Source organism: Solanum verrucosum, unplaced genomic scaffold, assembly GCF_900185275.1.
Source record: "Solanum verrucosum unplaced genomic scaffold, falcon-dt-bn FXZP01000277.1, whole genome shotgun sequence".
Classification (NCBI taxonomy): Eukaryota; Viridiplantae; Streptophyta; class Magnoliopsida; order Solanales; family Solanaceae; genus Solanum; species Solanum verrucosum.
Window position 1 is genome coordinate 1 of NW_026019945.1, and position 6,234 is coordinate 6,234.

The following is a 6,234-nucleotide window of genomic DNA, read 5'->3' on the forward strand; positions in this document are numbered from 1 at the left end:
AAATATCGGCTCGCACAAACCGCCTTTACGCAATTAGGTTGCGTAGATCTCAAAAAAATACGCAGGTTCAAAAAATATCACCTGAAACGGACATCTGAGGCCCGAGTTATGGCCGTATGAAATTTTTTAAGATGCTGAATTTTCAAATGGTCGTAACTTTGGGCTCGAATGTCCGTTTGACTGATTTTTTATTGGTATCCTCGTATTTTTTCAATATCTATTTGAAAAACGCATCCTCTTTATTTACATTTCCTTTTTTTTCTCATCATATTTCTACTCATATAAGAATGAGTAAAAGGCATTTTTTTTAAAAATAGGCTTGCTCAATCCGCCTTTAGGCAGATTAGTTGTGTAGATCTCCAAAAAATACGCAGGTTCAAAAAAGAAATCGCCTGAAACTGACATCCGAGGCCCGAGTTATGGCCGTTTGAAATTTCTCAAATTCAAAGCTACCTTCAATCTTTAAGATGCTGAATTTTCAAATGATCGTAACTTTGGGCTCGAATGTCCGTTTGACGCAATTTTTTCTTGATTCCTAGTATTTTTTCGATATCTATTTGAAAAACTCATCCCCTTTATTTGAAATTCCTTTTTTTTTTCTCATTATATTTCTATTCATATAAGAATGAGTTAAAGGTGTGTTTTGAAAAATCGACTCGCTCAAATCGCCTTTATGCAGTTTGGTTGCATATATCTCGAAAAATACGCAGGTTTAAAAAAATCGTCTGAAACATACATCCGAGGCCCGAGTTATGGCCGTTTGAAATTTCTCACATTCAAAGCTACATTCAATCTTTAAGATGCTGAATTTTCAAATGATCGTAACTTTGGACTCGAATGTCCGTTTGACGCAAAAAAAAAATTTGATTCCTCGTATTTTTTCAATATCTATTTGAAAAACTCATCCCCTTTATTTGCATTTCCTTTTTTTTTCTCATTATATTTCTACTCATATAAGAATGAGTGAAAGACATTTTTTTTAAAAATTGACTCGCTCAAACCGCCTTTAGGCAGTTTGGTTGCGTAGATCTAGAAAAAATACACAGGTTAAAATTTTTTTACCTTAAACGGACATCCGAGGCCTGAGTTATGGCCGTATGAAATTTCTCAAATTCAAAACTATCTTCAATCTTTAAGATGCTGAATTTTCAAATGATCGTAACTTTGGGCTCGAATGTTCGTTTGACGCAATTCTCTTTTTGATTCCTCGTTTTTTTTCGATATCTATTTGAAAAACTCATCCCTTTTATTTGCATTTCCTTTTTTTTCTCATCATATTTCTACTCATATAAGAATGAGTAAAAGACGTTATTTGAAAAATCGGCTTGCTCAAATCGCCTTTAGGCAGTTTGGTTGCATAAATCTTGAAAAAATACGCAGGTTAACAAAAAATAGCCTGAAATGGTAATCCGAGGCTCGAGTTATGGCTGTTTGAAATTTCTCAAATTCATAGCTACCTTCATTCTTTAAGATGCTGAAATTTCAAATTATTGTAACTTTGGACTTGAATGTCCGTTTGACGAATTTTTTATTTTTATTCCTCGTATTTTTTTGATATCTATTTGAAAAACTCATCCCCTTTATTTGCATTTCCTTTTTTTTTCATCATATTTCTAATTATATAAGAATGAGTAAAAGACGTTTTTTGAAAAATCGGCTAGCTAAAACCGCCTTTAGGCAGTTTGGTTGGGTAGATTTAGAAAAAATACGCAAGTTCAAAAAAAAATCGCATGAAACGGACAATTGAGACCCGAGTTATGGCCGTTTGAAATTTCTCAAATTCAAAGTTACCTTCAATCTTTAAGATGCTGAATTTTCAAATGATCGTAACTTTGGGCTCGAATGTCCGTTTGACGCAATTATTTTTTTGATTCCTCATATTTTTTCGATATCTAATTGAAAAACTCATCTCCTTTATTTGCATTTCCTTTTTTTTTTCTCATCATATTTCTACTCATATAAGAATGAGTAAAAGACATTTTTTGAAAAATTGGCTAACTTAAAACGCCTTTAGACAGTTTGGTTGCGTAGATATCAAAAAAATACGTAGGTTCAAAAGAAAATCGCCTGAAATGGACATCCGAGGCCCAAGTTCTGGCCGTTTGACATTTCTCAAATTCAAAGCTACTTTCAATCTTTAATATGTTGAATTTTCAAATGATCGTAACTTTGGGGCTCGAATGTCCGTTTGACGGATTTTTTTTTTTGATTCCTCATATTTTTTCGATATCTATTTGAAAAACTCATCCCCTTTATTTGTATTTCCTTTTTTGTTTCTCATCATATTTCTATTCATATAAGAATGAGTAAAAGGCATTTTTTTGAAAAATCGGCTCTATCAAACAACCTTAAGGCAGTTTAGTTGCGTAGATCTCCACAAAAATTCGTAGGTTCAAAAAAAAATCGCCTGAAACGGACATCCGAGACCCAAGTTATAGCCGTTTGAAATTTCTCAAATTCAAAGCTACCTTCAATCTTTAAGATGATGAATCGCCTTTAGGCAGTTTAGTTGCGTAGATCTTGAAAAAATACGCAGGTTCAAAAAAATCGCCTGAAACGGACATCCGAGGCCCAAGTTATGGCCGTTTGAAATTTCTCAAATTCAAAGCTACCTTCAATCTTTGAGATACTTAATTTTCAAATGATCTTAACTTTGGGCTCGAATGTCCGTTTGACGCAATTTTTTTTTTATTCCTCGTATTTTTTTTATATCTATTTGAAAAATTCATACTCTTTATTTGCATTTTTTTTTTCTCATCATATTTCTACTCATATAAGAATGAGTAAAAGACATTTTTTTGAAAAATCGGCTCGCTCAAACCGCCTTTACGCAGTTTGGTTGCGTAAATATCGAAAAAATACGCAGGTTAAAAAAAAATCGCCTGAAAGGGACATACGAGGCCCGAGTTATGGCCGTTTGAAATTTTTCAAATTCAAAGCTACCTTCAATCTTTAAGATGCTGAATTTTCAAATAATCGTAACTTTGGGCTCGAATGTCCATTTGACGCAGCTTTTTTTTTATTCCTCATATTTTTTCGATATCTATTTGAAAAACTCATCCCCTTTATTTGAATTTCCTTTTTTTTTCTCATCATATTTCTACTCATATAAAACTGAGTATAAGGCGTTTTTAAAAAATCAGCTAACTCAAACCGCCTTTAGGCAGTTTGGTTGCGTAGATTTAAAAAAAATACGCAGGTTGAAAACAAAACGCCTGAAACGGACATCACAGGCCCGAGTAATGGCCGTTTGAAATTTCCCAAATTCAAAGCTTACCGAACATCTTTAAGATGCTGAATTTTCAAATGATCGTAACTTTGGGCTCGAATGTCCGTTTGACGCAATATTTTTTTATTCCTCGTATTTTTTTTATATCTATTTGAAAAACTCATCCCCTGTATTTAAATTATTATTTTTTTTCTCATCATATATCTACTCATATAAGAATGAGTAAAGGACGTTTTTCAAAAAATTGGCTCGCTCAAACCGCCTTACGCCAGTTTGGTTGTGTAGATCTCAAAAAAATACGCAGGTTGAAAAAATAAATCGCCTAAAACGGACATCTGAGGCCCGAGTTATGGCCGTTTGAAATTCCCAAATTCAAAGCTACCTTTAATCTTTAAGATGCTGAATTTTCAAATGATCGTAACTTTGGGCTCGAATGTCAGTATGACGCAAAAAAAAAATTGATTCCTCGTATATTTTCGAGATCCATTTGAAAAACTCATCCACGAGCCCCAGAGCAGGTAAACCCCTTATTTTACCAATTTACATGTGCTATAGTCTATGGATTTTTTGGCGATCCGAAATTTCTATCTCATTTTTGTCGATATTTTTCATGGACGTCCTTTAAGACCTTAGTTATGGATCCAGTTGGCCCTCATGGCCAAAACGGCTCATTTTCAAGGTCAAAGAGCTTCAGGTAAACCACCCTAATTTGTCGATTTTCGTGTGCTTGTCCATTGATTTTTGGTGATCCGAAATTTTGACGTCATTTTTACCGAAATTTTTCATGGACGTCTGTAAAGACCATAGTTATGGAGCCAGTTGGCCCTGACGGCTAAAACGGCCTATTTTCAAGGTCAAACGATCCCTGGAGTAGGAACACCCCCATTTTGCCGATTTTCGAGTGCTATAGTCCATGGATTTTTGGTGATTCGAAATTCAGATGTCATTTTTTGCCGAATTTTTTCATGGACGTCCGTTAAGACCTTAGTTATGGAGTCAATTGGCCTTCACAGCCAAAACGGCCCATTTTAATGGTCAAACGAGCCCCGAAGCAGGTAAACCCCCTATTTTTCTCATTTTCGTGTGCTATGGTCCATTGATTTTTGGTGATCCAAAATTTCGACGTCATTTTTGCCAAAAAATTTCATGGACGTCCGTTAAGACCTTAGTTGTTGAGCCAGTTGGCCCTGACGGCCAAATCCACCCATTATCAAGTCCAAACGATCCCAGGAGCAGGAACACCCCCTATTTTGCCGATTTTCGTGTGCTATAGTCCATGAATTTTTGATGATCCAGAATTTCGATGTCATTTTTGCCGAAATTTTTCACGGACGTCCGTTAAGACCTTAGCTATGGATCCAATTGGCCAAAACGGCCCATTTTCAAGGTCAAACGAGCCCCGAAACTGGAAAACCCCCTATTTTGCTAATTTTCGTGTGCTATAGTTCATGGATTTTTGGTGATCCAGAATTTCGACATAAATTTTGCCAAAATTTTTCATTGACGTCTGTTAAGACCTTAATTATGGATCCAGTTGACCTTGACTTTCAAAACAGCCCATTTTCAAGGTCAAACGAGCCCCGGAGTAAGAACACCCCCATTTTGCCTATTTTTGTGTACATAGTCAATGAATTTTTGGTGATCTGAAATTTCGACGTCATTTTTGCCGAAATTTTTCATGGACATCCGTTAAGACCTTAGCTATGGAGTCAGTTGTCCCTAACGGCCAAAATTACCCATTTTCAGGGTCAAACGTGCCCCGGAGCAGGAACACTCCTCATTTTGCTGATTTTCGTGTGCTATAATCCATGAATTTTTGGTGATCCAAAATTTCGACGTTATTTTTACCGAAATTTTGCATGGACGTCCTTTAAGTCCTTAGTTATGGAACCAGTTGGCTCTGACGGCCAAAACGGCCCATTTTCAAGGTCAAACAATCCCCGGAGCAGGTAAACCTCCTATTTTGCCAATTTTTGTGTGCTATAGTCCATAGATTTTTGGTGATCCAGAATTCCAACGTCATTTTGTCGAAATTTTTCATGGACGTCCGTTAAGACCTTAGTTATGGAGCCAGTTGGCCCTAACGGCCGAAACGACCCATTTTCAAGGTCAAACGAGCCCCGGAGCAGAAACACCCCCCATTTTGCCGATTTTCGTGTGATATAGTCCATGTATTTTTGCAAGAGCCAAGATATCCATTGGTGAGAGTCATTTCTATTTCAAAAGAAGCACACGTCCTCTCCATACTCCACTAAAGGCGCGTAAGCACCCCCCGACCATCCATTATCGAGTGTCATTAATATTCCTTGGCGCTTTCTGTGCCAGGGTTCGTTAGCCAGCCAATGTGCATATGGGAGCACACGCTAGGGATGAGAGGGAGACGCGCGAGCAGGACGCCAGAGCACCCCCAGCCACACGTCACCCCATGTATTGAAACATGTTCGCAGGTTGTTTTGCTTTGCAAGTTTCAATAATGATCCTTCTGCAGGTTCACCAACAAAAACCTTCTTACGTGTTCTCCTTCGTCTAAATGATAAGGTTTAATGGACTTCTCGTGACGTCGCTGGCAGCGAACTGCCCACATCGATGTGATTGAATATTTCATCAGAGCGTTCAACCGATAAGAGCAACGGGTGGTGTGCACAAAAGGCAGGGATGTAATCAATATGAGATGATGACTTGCACTTATTAGGAATTCCTCGTTGAAGACCAACAATTGCAATGATATATCCCCCATCACGATGAAATTTCAAAGATTATCTGCGCCGGTCAGCCAAGGCTATACACTCATTTAATACATCAATGTAGCGCCCGTGCAGACCAGAACATATAAGGGCATCACAGACCTGTTATTGCCTAAAAGGCCATAGTCCCTCTATGAAGATGGTTGTGAAGGAATGTTGAGGTCTCATTCTAACGGAATTAACCAGGCAAATTGCTCCACCAACTAAGAATGACCATGCACCAAGTAACATGCCTGCCATATAATGATGTGATGCCAGAAT